The sequence below is a fragment of the Scyliorhinus torazame genome, chromosome 1, assembly GCF_047496885.1.
Source record: "Scyliorhinus torazame isolate Kashiwa2021f chromosome 1, sScyTor2.1, whole genome shotgun sequence".
In the NCBI taxonomy this organism is placed as follows: domain Eukaryota; kingdom Metazoa; phylum Chordata; class Chondrichthyes; order Carcharhiniformes; family Scyliorhinidae; genus Scyliorhinus; species Scyliorhinus torazame.
The window spans coordinates 425,141,419-425,157,776 of NC_092707.1; positions in this window are offsets into that span (position 1 = coordinate 425,141,419).

Here is a 16,358-nt window from a genome sequence, read left to right on the forward strand (position 1 = left end):
GTGGGCAGGGATTGGACAGAGTGGGCAGGTATTGGACAGAGTGGGCAGGGTTTGGACAGAGATTGGACAGAGTGGACAGAGTTTGGACAGAGATTGGACAGAGTGGACAGAGTTTGGACAGAGTGGGCAGAGTTTGGACAGAGTCTGGACAGAGATCGGACAGAGTGGACAGAGATTGGACAGATTGGACAGAGTTTGGACAGAGTGGGCAGGGTTTGGACAGAGATTGGACAGAGTGGGCAGAGTTTGGACAGAGTGGGCAGGGTTTGGACAGAGTGGGCAGGGTTTGGACAGAGATTGGACAGAGTGGGCATAGATTGGACAGAGTGGGCAGGGTTTGGACAGAGTGGGCAGGGTTTGGACAGAGTGGGCAGGGTTTGGACAGAGATTGGACAGAGTGGACAGAGATTGGACAGAGTGGACATGGTTTGGACAGAGTGGACAGGGTTTGGACAGAGTGGACAGAGTGGGCAGGGTTTGGACAGAGTGGGCAGAGATTGGACAGAGTGGGCAGAGATTGGACAGAGTGGACATGGTTTGGACAGAGTGGACAGAGTGGACAGAGTGGGCAGGGTTTGGACAGAGTGGGCAGGGTTTGGACAGAGTGGGCAGGGTTTGGACAGAGTGGGCAGGGTTTGGACAGAGTGGACAGAGTGGGCAGGGTTTGGACAGAGTGGGCAGGGTTTGGACAGAGTGGGCAGGGTTTGGACAGAGTGGGCAGGGTTTGGACAGAGATTGGACAGAGATTGGACAGAGTGGGCAGAGTTTGGACAGAGTGGGCAGTGATTGGACAGAGTGGACATGGTTTGGACAGAATGGGCAGTGGACAGAGTGGGCAGGGTTTGGACAGAGTGGGCAGGGTTTGGACAGAGTGGGCAGGGCTTGGACAGAGTGGACAGAGATTGGACAGAGATTGGACAGAGTGGACAGAGATTGGACAGAGTGGGCAGGGTTTGGACAGAGTGGGCAGGGTTTGGACAGAGTGGACAGGGTTTGGACAGAGTGGGCAGAGTTTGGACAGAGATTGGACAGAGTGGGCAGGGTTTGGACAGAGTGGGCAGAGATTGGACAGAGATTGGACAGAGTGGACAGAGATTGGACAGAGTGGGCAGGGTTTGGACAGAGTGGACAAGGTTTGGACAGAGTGGGCAGGGTTTGGACAGAGAGGGCAGAGATTGGACAGAGTCGGCAGGGTTTGGACAGAGTGGGCAGGGTTTGGACAGAGATTGGACAGAGTGGGCAGGGTTTGGACAGAGTGGGCAGAGATTGGACAGAGATTGGACAGAGTGGGCAGGGTTTGGACAGAGTGGGCAGAGATTGGACAGAGATTGGACAGAGTGGACAGAGATTGGACAGAGTGGGCAGGGTTTGGACAGAGTGGACAGGGTTTGGACAGAGTGGGCAGAGTTTGGACAGAGATTGGACAGAGTGGGCAGGGTTTGGACAGAGTGGGCAGAGATTGGACAGAGATTGGACAGAGTGGACAGAGATTGGACAGAGTGGGCAGGGTTTGGACAGAGTGGACAGGGTTTGGACAGAGTGGGCAGGGTTTGGACAGAGAGGGCAGAGATTGGACAGAGTCGGCAGGGTTTGGACAGAGTGGGCAGGGTTTGGACAGAGTGGGCAGGGCGTGGACAGAGTGGGCAGGGTTTGGACAGAGTGGGCAGGGTTTGGACAGAGTGGACAGAGTTTGGACAGAGTGGACAGGGTCTGGACAGAGTGGACAGAGAGTGGACAGAGTTTGGACAGAGTGGGCAGGGATTGGACAGAGTTTGGACAGAGTGGGCAGGGTTTGGACAGAGTGGGCAGGGATTGGACAGAGTTTGGACAGAGTTGACAGAGATTGGACAGAGTGGGCAGGGTTTGGACAGAGTGGGCAGGGTTTGGACAGAGTGGACAGAGTGGGCAGGGTTTGGACAGAGTGGGCAGGGTTTGGACAGAGTGGGCAGTGCACAGAGTGGGCAGAGTTTGGACAGAGATTGGACAGAGTGGGCAGGGTTTGGACAGAGTTTGGACAGAGTGGGCAGGGTTTGGACAGAGTGGGCAGTGGACAGAGTGGGCAGAGTTTGGACAGAGATTGGACAGAGTGGGCAGAGATTGGACAGAGATTGGACAGAGTGGGCAGAGATTGGACAGAGTTTGGACAGAGTGGGCAGGGTTTGGACAGAGTGGGCAGTGGACAGAGTGGGCAGAGTTTGGACAGAGATTGGACAGAGTGGGCAGAGATTGGACAGAGATTGGACAGAGTGGGCAGAGATTGGACAGAGTTTGGACAGAGTGGGCAGGGTTTGGACAGAGTGGGCAGTGGACAGAGTGGGCAGAGGTTGGACAGAGTGGACATGGTTTGGACAGAGTGGACAGGGTTTGGACAGAGTGGACAGAGTGGGCAGGGTTTGGACAGAGTGGGCAGAGATTGGACAGAGTGGGCAGAGATTGAACAGAGTGGACATGGTTTGGACAGAGTGGACAGGGTTTGGACAGAGTGGACAGAGTGGGCAGGGTTTGGACAGAGTGGGCAGGGTTTGGACAGAGTCGGCAGGGTTTGGACAGAGTGGGCAGGGTTTGGACAGAGTGGGCAGGGTTTGGACAGAGTGGACAGAGTGGGCAGGGTTTGGACAGAGTGGGCAGGGTTTGGACAGAGTGGGCAGGGTTTGGACAGAGTGGGCAGGGTTTGGACAGAGATTGGACAGAGATTGGACAGAGTGGGCAGAGTTTGGACAGAGTGGGCAGTGATTGGACAGAGTGGACATGGTTTGGACAGAGTGGACAGAGTGGGCAGGGTTTGGACAGAGTGGGCAGGGTTTGGACAGAGTGGGCAGGGTTTGGACAGAGTGGACAGGGTTTGGGCAGAGTTTGGACAGAGATTGGACAGAGTGGGCAGGGTTTGGACAGAGTGGGCAGAGATTGGACAGAGATTGGACAGAGTGGACAGAGATTGGACAGAGTGGGCAGGGTTTGGACAGAGTGGACAGGGTTTGGACAGAGTGGGCAGAGTTTGGACAGAGATTGGACAGAGTGGGCAGGGTTTGGACAGAGTGGGCAGAGTTTGGACAGAGATTGGACAGAGTGGGCAGAGATTGGACAGAGATTGGACAGAGTGGACAGAGATTGGACAGAGTGGGCAGGGTTTGGACAGAGTGGACATGGTTTGGACAGAGTGGGCAGGGTTTGGACAGAGAGGGCAGAGATTGGACAGAGTCGGCAGGGTTTGGACAGAGTGGGCAGGGTTTGGACAGAGTGGGCAGAGTTTGGACAGAGTGGACAGGGTTTGGACAGAGTGGACAGAGAGTGGACAGAGTTTGGACAGAGTGGACAGGGTTTGGACAGAGTGGGCAGGGTTTGGACAGAGTGGGCAGGGTTTGGACAGAGTGGACAGAGTTTGGACAGAGTGGACAGGGTTTGGACAGAGTGGACAGAGAGTGGACAGAGTTTGGACAGAGTGGACAGGGTTTGGACAGAGTGGGCAGGGTTTGGACAGAGATTGGACAGAGTGGGCAGGGTTTGGACAGAGTGGGCAGGGTTTGGACAGAGTGGACAGAGTTTGGACAGAGTGGGCAGGGTTTGGACAGAGTGGGCAGTGGACAGAGTGGGCAGAGTTTGGACAGAGATTGGACAGAGTGGGCAGAGATTGGACAGAGATTGGACAGAGTGGGCAGAGTTTGGACAGAGATTGGACAGAGTGGACAGAGATTGGACAGAGTTTGGACAGAGTGGGCAGGGTTTGGACAGAGATTGGACAGAGTGGGCAGAGATTGGACAGAGTTTGGACAGAGTGGGCAGGGTTTGGACAGAGTGGGCAGTGGACAGAGTGGGCAGAGGTTGGACAGAGTGGGCAGAGATTGGACAGGATTTGGACAGAGTGGGCAGGGTTTGGACAGAGTGGGCAGTGGACAGAGTGGGCAGTGTTTGGACAGAGTGGGCAGAGATTGGACAGAGTTTGGACAGAGTGGGCAGGGTTTGGACAGAGATTGGACAGAGTGGGCAGAGATTGGACAGAGTTTGGACAGAGTGGGCAGGGTTTGGACAGAGTGGGCAGTGGACAGAGTGGGCAGGGTTTGGACAGAGATTGGACAGAGTGGGCAGAGATTGGACAGAGATTGGACAGAGTGGGCAGAGTTTGGACAGAGATTGGACAGAGTGGACAGAGTGGGCAGAGATTGGACAGAGTTTGGACAGAGTGGGCAGGGTTTGGACAGAGTGGGCAGTGGACAGAGTGGGCAGAGGTTGGACAGAGTGGGCAGAGATTGGACAGGATTTGGACAGAGTGGGCAGTGTTTGGACAGAGTGGACAGGGTTTGGACAGAGTGGGCAGAGATTGGACAGAGTTTGGACAGAGTGGGCAGGGTTTGGACAGAGATTAGACAGAGTGGGCAGAGATTGGACAGAGTTTGGACAGAGTGGGCAGGGTTTGGACAGAGATTGGACAGAGTGGGCAGAGATTGGACAGGGTTTGGACAGAGTGGGCAGGGTTTGGACAGAGTGGGCAGGGTTTGGACAGAGTGGGCAGAGTGGGCAGGGTTTGGACAGAGTGGACAGAGAGTGGACAGGGTTTGGACAGAGTGGGCAGGGTTTGGACAGATTGGACAGAGTTTGGACAGAGTGGGCAGAGTTTGGACAGAGTGGGCAGGGTTTGGACAGAGTTTGGACAGAGTGGGCAGGGTTTGGACAGAGTGGACAGAGAGTGGACAGAGTTTCGACAGAGTGGGCAGGGTTTGGACAGAGTGGACAGAGAGTGGACAGAGTTTGGACAGAGTGGGCAGAGATTGGACAGAGTGTGCAGAGATTGGACAGAGTGGGCAGTGGACAGAGTGGACAGAGTTTGGACAGAGTGGGCAGAGTTTGGACAGAGTGGGCACGGTTTGGACAGAGTGGACAGAGTGGACAGAGAGTGGACAGAGTTTGGACAGAGTGGGCAGGGTTTGGACAGAGTGGGCAGGGTTTGGACAGAGTGGGCAGGGTTTGGACAGAGTGGCAGGGTTTGGACAGAGTGGGCAGGGTTTGGACAGAGTGGGCAGAGTTTGGACAGAGTGGGCAGAGTTTGGACAGAGGTTGGACAGAGTGGGCAGGGTTTGGACAGAGTGGGCAAGGTTTGGACAGAGATTGGACAGAGTGGGCAGAGATTGGACAGAGTGGGCAGAGTTTGGACAGAGTGGGCAGTGGACAGAGTGGGCAGGGTTTGGACAGAGTGGGCAGGGTTTGGACAGAGTGGGCAGGGTTTGGACAGAGATTGGACAGAGTGGACAGAGATTGGACAGAGTTTGGATAGAGTGGACAGAGTTTGGACAGAGTGGGCAAGGTTTGGACAGAGTGGGCAGTGGACAGAGTGGGCAGAGTGGGCAGTGGACAGAGTGGGCAGGATTTGGACAGAGTTAGCAGGGTTTGGACAGAGTGGGCAGGGTTTGGACAGAGTGGGCAGAGATTGGACAGCGTGGACAGGGTTTGGACAGAGTGGACATGGTTTGGACAGAGTGGACATGGTTTGGACAGAGTGGGCAGAGATTGGACAGAGTGGGCAGAGATTGGACAGAGTTTGGACAGATTGGGCAGGGTTTGGACAGAGTGGAAAGAGTGGGCAGGGTTTGGACAGAGTGGACAGGGTTTGGACAGAGTGGGCAGAGTTTGGACAGAGATTGGACAGAGTGGGCAGGGTTTGGACAGAGTTTGGACAGAGTGGGCAGGGTTTGGACAGAGTGGGCAGTGGACAGAGTGGGCAGAGTTTGGACAGAGATTGGACAGAGTGGGCAGAGATTGGACAGAGATTGGACAGAGTGGGCAGAGTTTGGACAGAGATTGGACAGAGTAGGCAGAGATTGGACAGAGCTTGGACAGAGTGGGCAGGGTTTGGACAGAGTGGGCAGTGGACAGAGTGGGCAGAGGTTGGACAGAGTGGGCAGAGATTGGACAGGATTTGGACAGAGTGGGCAGTGTTTGGACAGAGTGGACAGGGTTTGGACAGAGTGGGCAGAGGTTCGATAGAGATTGGACAGAGTGGGCAGAGATTGAACAGAGTTTGGACAGAGTGGGCAGGGTTTGGACAGAGTGGGCAGTGCACAGAGTGGGCAGAGTTTGGACAGAGATTGGACAGAGTGGGCAGGGTTTGGACAGAGATTGGACAGAGTGGGCAGGGTTTGGACAGATTGGACAGGGTTTGGACAGAGTGGGCAGAGTTTGGACAGAGTGGGCAGGGTTTGGACAGAGTTTGGACAGAGTGGGCAGGGTTTGGACAGAGATTGGACAGAGTAGGCAGAGATTGGACAGAGCTTGGACAGAGTGGGCAGGGTTTGGACAGAGTGGGCAGTGGACAGAGTGGGCAGAGGTTGGACAGAGTGGGCAGAGATTGGACAGGATTTGGACAGAGTGGGCAGTGTTTGGACAGAGTGGACAGGGTTTGGACAGAGTGGGCAGAGGTTCGATAGAGATTGGACAGAGTGGGCAGAGATTGAACAGAGTTTGGACAGAGTGGGCAGGGTTTGGACAGAGTGGGCAGTGCACAGAGTGGGCAGAGTTTGGACAGAGATTGGACAGAGTGGGCAGGGTTTGGACAGAGATTGGACAGAGTGGGCAGGGTTTGGACAGATTGGACAGAGTTTGGACAGAGTGGGCAGAGTTTGGACAGAGGTTGGACAGAGTGGGCAGGGTTTGGACAGAGTTTGGACAGAGTGGGCAGGGTTTGGACAGAGTGGACAGAGAGTGGACAGAGTTTCGACAGAGTGGGCAGGGTTTGGACAGAGTGGACAGAGAGTGGACAGAGTTTGGACAGAGTGGGCAGAGATTGGACAGAGTGTGCAGAGATTGGACAGAGTGGGCAGTGGACAGAGTGGACAGAGTTTGGACAGAGTGGGCAGAGTTTGGACAGAGTGGGCACGGTTTGGACAGAGTGGACAGAGTGGACAGAGAGTGGACAGAGTTTGGACAGAGTGGGCAGGGTTTGGACAGAGTGGGCAGGGTTTGGACAGAGTGGGCAGGGTTTGGACAGAGTGGCAGGGTTTGGACAGAGTGGGCAGGGTTTGGACAGAGTGGGCAGAGTTTGGACAGAGTGGGCAGAGTTTGGACAGAGGTTGGACAGAGTGGGCAGGGTTTGGACAGAGTGGGCAAGGTTTGGACAGAGATTGGACAGAGTGGGCAGAGATTGGACAGAGTGGGCAGAGTTTGGACAGAGTGGGCAGTGGACAGAGTGGGCAGGGTTTGGACAGAGTGGGCAGGGTTTGGACAGAGTGGGCAGGGTTTGGACAGAGATTGGACAGAGTGGACAGAGATTGGACAGAGTTTGGATAGAGTGGACAGAGTTTGGACAGAGTGGGCAAGGTTTGGACAGAGTGGGCAGTGGACAGAGTGGGCAGAGTGGGCAGTGGACAGAGTGGGCAGGATTTGGACAGAGTTAGCAGGGTTTGGACAGAGTGGGCAGGGTTTGGACAGAGTGGGCAGAGATTGGACAGCGTGGACAGGGTTTGGACAGAGTGGACATGGTTTGGACAGAGTGGACATGGTTTGGACAGAGTGGGCAGAGATTGGACAGAGTGGGCAGAGATTGGACAGAGTTTGGACAGATTGGGCAGGGTTTGGACAGAGTGGACAGAGTGGGCAGGGTTTGGACAGAGTGGACAGGGTTTGGACAGAGTGGGCAGAGTTTGGACAGAGATTGGACAGAGTGGGCAGGGTTTGGACAGAGTTTGGACAGAGTGGGCAGGGTTTGGACAGAGTGGGCAGTGGACAGAGTGGGCAGAGTTTGGACAGAGATTGGACAGAGTGGGCAGAGATTGGACAGAGATTGGACAGAGTGGGCAGAGTTTGGACAGAGATTGGACAGAGTAGGCAGAGATTGGACAGAGCTTGGACAGAGTGGGCAGGGTTTGGACAGAGTGGGCAGTGGACAGAGTGGGCAGAGGTTGGACAGAGTGGGCAGAGATTGGACAGGATTTGGACAGAGTGGGCAGTGTTTGGACAGAGTGGACAGGGTTTGGACAGAGTGGGCAGAGGTTCGATAGAGATTGGACAGAGTGGGCAGAGATTGAACAGAGTTTGGACAGAGTGGGCAGGGTTTGGACAGAGTGGGCAGTGCACAGAGTGGGCAGAGTTTGGACAGAGATTGGACAGAGTGGGCAGGGTTTGGACAGAGATTGGACAGAGTGGGCAGGGTTTGGACAGAGATTGGACAGGGTTTGGACAGAGTGGGCAGGGTTTGGACAGAGTGGGCAGGGTTTGGACAGAGTGGGCAGGGTTTGGACAGAGATTGGACAGAGTGGGCAGAGATTGGACAGAGTTTGGACAGAGTGGGCAGGGTTTGGACAGAGTCGGCAGTGGACAGAGTGGGCAGAGGTTGGACAGAGTGGGCAGAGATTGGACAGGATTTGGACAGAGTGGGCAGGGTTTGGACAGAGTGGACAGAGTGGGCAGGGTTTGGACAGAGTGGGCAGAGTGGGCAGAGATTGGACAGAGTGGGCAGTGTTTGGACAGGATTTGGACAGAGTGGGCAGGGTTTGGACAGAGTGGGCAGGGTTTGGACAGAGTGGGCAGAGTGGGCAGAGATTGGACAGAGTGGGCAGGGTCTGGACAGAGTGGGCAGGGTTTGGACAGAGTGGGCAGGGTTTGGACAGAGTGGGCAGGGTTTGGACAGAGTGGGCAGAGTGGGCAGAGATTGGACAGAGTGGGCAGGGTTTGGACAGAGTGGGCAGGGTTTGGACAGAGTGGGCAGGGTTTGGACAGAGTGGGCAGGGTTTGGACAGAGTGGGCAGAGTGGGCAGGGTTTGGACAGAGTGGGCAGAGTGGGCAGGGTTTGGACAGAGTGGACAGAGAGTGGACAGGGTTTGGACAGAGTGGGCAGGGTTTGGACAGAGTGGGCAGAGATTGGACAGAGTGGGCAGAGAGTGGACAGAGTTTGGACAGAGTGGGCAGGGTTTGGACAGAGTGGACAGAGAGTGGACAGAGTTTGGACAGAGTGGGCAGGGTTTGGACAGAGTGGACAGAGAGTGGACAGAGTTTGGACAGAGTGGGCAGGGTTTGGACAGAGTGGGCAGGGTTTGGACAGAGTGGGCAGAGATTGGACCGAGTGGGCAGTGGACAGAGTGGACAGAGTTTGGACAGAGTGGGCAGAGTTTGGACAGAGTGGGCAAGGTTTGGACAGAGTTTGGACAGAGTGGGCAGGGTTTGGACAGAGTGGACAGAGAGTGGACAGAGTTTGGACAGAGTGGGCAGGGTTTGGACAGAGTGGACAGAGAGTGGTCAGAGTTTGGACAGAGTGGGCAGAGATTGGACAGAGTGGGCAGTGGACAGAGTGGACAGAGTTTGGACAGAGTGGGCAGAGTTTGGACAGAGTGGGCAGGGTTTGGGGAGAGTGGGCAGGGTTTGGACAGAGTGGGCAGGGTTTGGACAGAGTGGCCAGAGATTGGACAGAGTGGGCAGGGTTTGGACAGAGTGGCAGGGTTTGGACAGAGTGGCAGGGTTTGGACAGAGTGGGCAGGGTTTGGACAGAGTGGGCAGAGATTGGACAGAGTGGGCAGTGGACAGAGTGGACAGAGTTTGGACAGAGTGGGCAGAGTTTGGACAGAGTGGGCAGGGTTTGGACAGTGTGGACAGAGAGTGGACAGAGTTTGGACAGAGTGGGCAGGGTTTGGACAGAGTGGACAGAGAGTGGACAGAGTTTGGACAGAGTGGGCAGGGTTTGGACAGAGTGGGTAGGGTTTGGACAGAGTGGGCAGGGTTTGGACAGAGTGGGCAGGGTTTGGACAGAGTGGGCAGGGTTTGGACAGAGTGGCAGGGTTTGGACAGTGTGGACAGAGAGTGGACAGAGATTGGACAGAGTGGGCAGGGTTTGGACAGAGTGGCAGGGTTTGGACAGAGTGGCAGGGTTTGGACAGAGTGGCAGGGTTTGGACAGAGTGGGCAGGGTTTGGACAGAGTGGCAGAGTTTGGACAGAGTGGGCAGGGTTTGGACAGAGTGGGCAGAGATTGGACAGAGTGGGCAGTGGACAGAGTGGACAGAGTTTGGACAGAGTGGGCAGAGTTTGGACAGAGTGGGCAGGGTTTGGACAGTGTGGACAGAGAGTGGACAGAGTTTGGACAGAGTGGGCAGGGTTTGGACAGAGTCGGCAGGGTTTGGACAGAGTGGGCAGGGTTTGGACAGAGTGGGCAGGGTTTGGACAGAGTGGGCAGAGTTTGGACAGAGTGGGCAGAGTTTGGACAGAGGTTGGACAGAGTGGGCAGGGTTTGGACAGAGTGGGCAGGGTTTGGACAGAGTGGGCAGAGTTTGGACAGAGATTGGACAGAGTGGGCAGAGATTGGACAGAGTGGGTAGAGTTTGGACAGAGTGGGCAGTGGACAGAGTGGGCAGGGTTTGGACAGAGTGGGCAGGGTTTGGACAGAGTGGGCAGGGTTTGGACAGAGATTGGACAGAGTGGACAGAGATTGGACAGAGTTTGGATAGAGTGGACAGAGTTTGGACAGAGTGGGCAAGGTTTGGACAGAGTGGGCAGTGGACAGAGTGGGCAGAGTGGGCAGTGGACAGAGTGGGCAGGATTTGGACAGAGTGGGCAGGATTTGGACAGAGTTGGCAGGGTTTGGACAGAGTGGGCAGGGTTTGGACAGAGTGGGCAGAGATTGGACAGCGTGGACAGGGTTTGGACAGAGTGGACATGGTTTGGACAGCGTGGACATGGTTTGGACAGAGTGGGCAGAGATTGGACAGAGTGGGCAGAGATTGGACAGAGTTTGGACAGATTGGGCAGGGTTTGGACAGAGTGGACAGAGTGGGCAGGGTTTGGACAGAGTGGACAGGGTTTGGACAGAGTGGGCAGAGTTTGGACAGAGATTGGACAGAGTGGGCAGGGTTTGGACAGAGATTGGACAGAGTGGGCAGGGTTTGGACAGAGTGGGCAGTGGACAGAGTGGGCAGAGTTTGGACAGAGATTGGACAGAGTGGGCAGAGATTGGACAGAGATTGGACAGAGTGGGCAGGGTTTGGACAGAGATTGGACAGAGTGGGCAGAGATTGGACAGAGATTGGACAGAGTTGGCAGAGATTGGACAGAGCTTGGACAGAGTGGGCAGGGTTTGGACAGAGTGGGCAGTGGACAGAGTGGGCAGAGGTTGGACAGAGTGGGCAGAGATTGGACAGGATTTGGACAGAGTGGGCAGTGTTTGGACAGAGTGGACAGGGTTTGGACAGAGTGGGCAGAGGTTCGATAGAGATTGGACAGAGTGGGCAGAGATTGGACAGAGTTTGGACAGAGTGGGCAGGGTTTGGACAGAGTGGGCAGTGCACAGAGTGGGCAGAGTTTGGACAGAGATTGGACAGAGTGGGCAGGGTTTGGACAGAGATTGGACAGAGTGGGCAGAGTTTGGACAGAGTGGGCACGGTTTGGACAGAGTGGACAGAGTGGACAGAGAGTGGACAGAGTTTGGACAGAGTGGGCAGGGTTTGGACAGAGTGGGCAGGGTTTGGACAGAGTGGGCAGGGTTTGGACAGAGTGGCAGGGTTTGGACAGAGTGGGCAGGGTTTGGACAGAGTGGGCAGAGTTTGGACAGAGTGGGCAGAGTTTGGACAGAGGTTGGACAGAGTGGGCAGGGTTTGGACAGAGTGGGCAAGGTTTGGACAGAGATTGGACAGAGTGGGCAGAGATTGGACAGAGTGGGCAGAGTTTGGACAGAGTGGGCAGTGGACAGAGTGGGCAGGGTTTGGACAGAGTGGGCAGGGTTTGGACAGAGTGGGCAGGGTTTGGACAGAGATTGGACAGAGTGGACAGAGATTGGACAGAGTTTGGATAGAGTGGACAGAGTTTGGACAGAGTGGGCAAGGTTTGGACAGAGTGGGCAGTGGACAGAGTGGGCAGAGTGGGCAGTGGACAGAGTGGGCAGGATTTGGACAGAGTTAGCAGGGTTTGGACAGAGTGGGCAGGGTTTGGACAGAGTGGGCAGAGATTGGACAGCGTGGACAGGGTTTGGACAGAGTGGACATGGTTTGGACAGAGTGGACATGGTTTGGACAGAGTGGGCAGAGATTGGACAGAGTGGGCAGAGATTGGACAGAGTTTGGACAGATTGGGCAGGGTTTGGACAGAGTGGACAGAGTGGGCAGGGTTTGGACAGAGTGGACAGGGTTTGGACAGAGTGGGCAGAGTTTGGACAGAGATTGGACAGAGTGGGCAGGGTTTGGACAGAGTTTGGACAGAGTGGGCAGGGTTTGGACAGAGTGGGCAGTGGACAGAGTGGGCAGAGTTTGGACAGAGATTGGACAGAGTGGGCAGAGATTGGACAGAGATTGGACAGAGTGGGCAGAGTTTGGACAGAGATTGGACAGAGTAGGCAGAGATTGGACAGAGCTTGGACAGAGTGGGCAGGGTTTGGACAGAGTGGGCAGTGGACAGAGTGGGCAGAGGTTGGACAGAGTGGGCAGAGATTGGACAGGATTTGGACAGAGTGGGCAGTGTTTGGACAGAGTGGACAGGGTTTGGACAGAGTGGGCAGAGGTTCGATAGAGATTGGACAGAGTGGGCAGAGATTGAACAGAGTTTGGACAGAGTGGGCAGGGTTTGGACAGAGTGGGCAGTGCACAGAGTGGGCAGAGTTTGGACAGAGATTGGACAGAGTGGGCAGGGTTTGGACAGAGATTGGACAGAGTGGGCAGGGTTTGGACAGAGATTGGACAGGGTTTGGACAGAGTGGGCAGGGTTTGGACAGAGTGGGCAGGGTTTGGACAGAGTGGGCAGGGTTTGGACAGAGATTGGACAGAGTGGGCAGAGATTGGACAGAGTTTGGACAGAGTGGGCAGGGTTTGGACAGAGTCGGCAGTGGACAGAGTGGGCAGAGGTTGGACAGAGTGGGCAGAGATTGGACAGGATTTGGACAGAGTGGGCAGGGTTTGGACAGAGTGGACAGAGTGGGCAGGGTTTGGACAGAGTGGGCAGAGTGGGCAGAGATTGGACAGAGTGGGCAGTGTTTGGACAGGATTTGGACAGAGTGGGCAGGGTTTGGACAGAGTGGGCAGGGTTTGGACAGAGTGGGCAGAGTGGGCAGAGATTGGACAGAGTGGGCAGGGTCTGGACAGAGTGGGCAGGGTTTGGACAGAGTGGGCAGGGTTTGGACAGAGTGGGCAGGGTTTGGACAGAGTGGGCAGAGTGGGCAGAGATTGGACAGAGTGGGCAGGGTTTGAACAGAGTGGGCAGGGTTTGGACAGAGTGGGCAGGGTTTGGACAGAGTGGGCAGGGTTTGGACAGAGTGGGCAGAGTGGGCAGGGTTTGGACAGAGTGGGCAGAGTGGGCAGGGTTTGGACAGAGTGGACAGAGAGTGGACAGGGTTTGGACAGAGTGGGCAGGGTTTGGACAGAGTGGGCAGAGATTGGACAGAGTGGGCAGAGAGTGGACAGAGTTTGGACAGAGTGGGCAGGGTTTGGACAGAGTGGACAGAGAGTGGACAGAGTTTGGACAGAGTGGGCAGGGTTTGGACAGAGTGGACAGAGAGTGGACAGAGTTTGGACAGAGTGGGCAGGGTTTGGACAGAGTGGGCAGGGTTTGGACAGAGTGGACAGAGATTGGACCGAGTGGGCAGTGGACAGAGTGGACAGAGTTTGGACAGAGTGGGCAGAGTTTGGACAGAGTGGGCAAGGTTTGGACAGAGTTTGGACAGAGTGGGCAGGGTTTGGACAGAGTGGACAGAGAGTGGACAGAGTTTGGACAGAGTGGGCAGGGTTTGGACAGAGTGGACAGAGAGTGGTCAGAGTTTGGACAGAGTGGGCAGAGATTGGACAGAGTGGGCAGTGGACAGAGTGGACAGAGTTTGGACAGAGTGGGCAGAGTTTGGACAGAGTGGGCAGGGTTTGGGGAGAGTGGGCAGGGTTTGGACAGAGTGGGCAGGGTTTGGACAGAGTGGCCAGAGATTGGACAGAGTGGGCAGGGTTTGGACAGAGTGGGCAGGGTTTGGACAGAGTGGCAGGGTTTGGACAGAGTGGCAGGGTTTGGACAGAGTGGGCAGGGTTTGGACAGAGTGGGCAGAGATTGGACAGAGTGGGCAGTGGACAGAGTGGACAGAGTTTGGACAGAGTGGGCAGAGTTTGGACAGAGTGGGCAGGGTTTGGACAGTGTGGACAGAGAGTGGACAGAGTTTGGACAGAGTGGGCAGGGTTTGGACAGAGTGGACAGAGAGTGGACAGAGTTTGGACAGAGTGGGCAGGGTTTGGACAGAGTGGGTAGGGTTTGGACAGAGTGGGCAGGGTTTGGACAGAGTGGGCAGGGTTTGGACAGAGTGGGCAGGGTTTGGACAGAGTGGCAGGGTTTGGACAGTGTGGACAGAGAGTGGACAGAGATTGGACAGAGTGGGCAGGGTTTGGACAGAGTGGCAGGGTTTGGACAGAGTGGCAGGGTTTGGACAGAGTGGCAGGGTTTGGACAGAGTGGGCAGGGTTTGGACAGAGTGGCAGAGTTTGGACAGAGTGGGCAGGGTTTGGACAGAGTGGGCAGAGATTGGACAGAGTGGGCAGTGGACAGAGTGGACAGAGTTTGGACAGAGTGGGCAGAGTTTGGACAGAGTGGGCAGGGTTTGGACAGTGTGGACAGAGAGTGGACAGAGTTTGGACAGAGTGGGCAGGGTTTGGACAGAGTCGGCAGGGTTTGGACAGAGTGGGCAGGGTTTGGACAGAGTGGGCAGGGTTTGGACAGAGTGGGCAGAGTTTGGACAGAGTGGGCAGAGTTTGGACAGAGGTTGGACAGAGTGGGCAGGGTTTGGACAGAGTGGGCAGGGTTTGGACAGAGTGGGCAGAGTTTGGACAGAGATTGGACAGAGTGGGCAGAGATTGGACAGAGTGGGTAGAGTTTGGACAGAGTGGGCAGTGGACAGAGTGGGCAGGGTTTGGACAGAGTGGGCAGGGTTTGGACAGAGTGGGCAGGGTTTGGACAGAGATTGGACAGAGTGGACAGAGATTGGACAGAGTTTGGATAGAGTGGACAGAGTTTGGACAGAGTGGGCAAGGTTTGGACAGAGTGGGCAGTGGACAGAGTGGGCAGAGTGGGCAGTGGACAGAGTGGGCAGGATTTGGACAGAGTGGGCAGGATTTGGACAGAGTTGGCAGGGTTTGGACAGAGTGGGCAGGGTTTGGACAGAGTGGGCAGAGATTGGACAGCGTGGACAGGGTTTGGACAGAGTGGACATGGTTTGGACAGCGTGGACATGGTTTGGACAGAGTGGGCAGAGATTGGACAGAGTGGGCAGAGATTGGACAGAGTTTGGACAGATTGGGCAGGGTTTGGACAGAGTGGACAGAGTGGGCAGGGTTTGGACAGAGTGGACAGGGTTTGGACAGAGTGGGCAGAGTTTGGACAGAGATTGGACAGAGTGGGCAGGGTTTGGACAGAGATTGGACAGAGTGGGCAGGGTTTGGACAGAGTGGGCAGTGGACAGAGTGGGCAGAGTTTGGACAGAGATTGGACAGAGTGGGCAGAGATTGGACAGAGATTGGACAGAGTGGGCAGGGTTTGGACAGAGATTGGACAGAGTGGGCAGAGATTGGACAGAGATTGGACAGAGTTGGCAGAGATTGGACAGAGCTTGGACAGAGTGGGCAGGGTTTGGACAGAGTGGGCAGTGGACAGAGTGGGCAGAGGTTGGACAGAGTGGGCAGAGATTGGACAGGATTTGGACAGAGTGGGCAGTGTTTGGACAGAGTGGACAGGGTTTGGACAGAGTGGGCAGAGGTTCGATAGAGATTGGACAGAGTGGGCAGAGATTGGACAGAGTTTGGACAGAGTGGGCAGGGTTTGGACAGAGTGGGCAGTGCACAGAGTGGGCAGAGTTTGGACAGAGATTGGACAGAGTGGGCAGGGTTTGGACAGAGATTGGACAGAGTGGGCAGGGTTTGGATAGAGATTGGACAGGGTTTGGACAGAGTGGGCAGGGTTTGGACAGAGATTGGACAGGGTTTGGACAGAGTGGGCAGGGTTTGGACAGAGTGGGCAGGGTTTGGACAGAGTGGGCAGGGTTTGGACAGAGATTGGACAGAGTGGGCAGAGATTGGACAGAGTTTGGACAGAGTGGGCAGGGTTTGGACAGAGTCGGCAGTGGACAGAGTGGGCAGAGGTTGGACAGAGTGGGCAGAGATTGGACAGGATTTGGACAGAGTGGGCAGTGTTTGGACAGAGTGGACAGGGTTTGGACAGAGTGGGCAGAGGTTCGACAGAGATTGGACAGAGTGGGCAGAGATTGGACAGAGTTTGGACAGAGTGGGCAGGGTTTGGACAGAGTGGGCAGTGCACAGAGTGGGCAGAGTTTGGACAGAGTGGGCAGGGTTTGGACAGAGTGGGCAGAGTGGGCAGGGTTTGGACAGAGTGGGCAGAGTGGGCAGGGTTTGGACAGAGTGGACAGAGAGTGGACAGGGTTT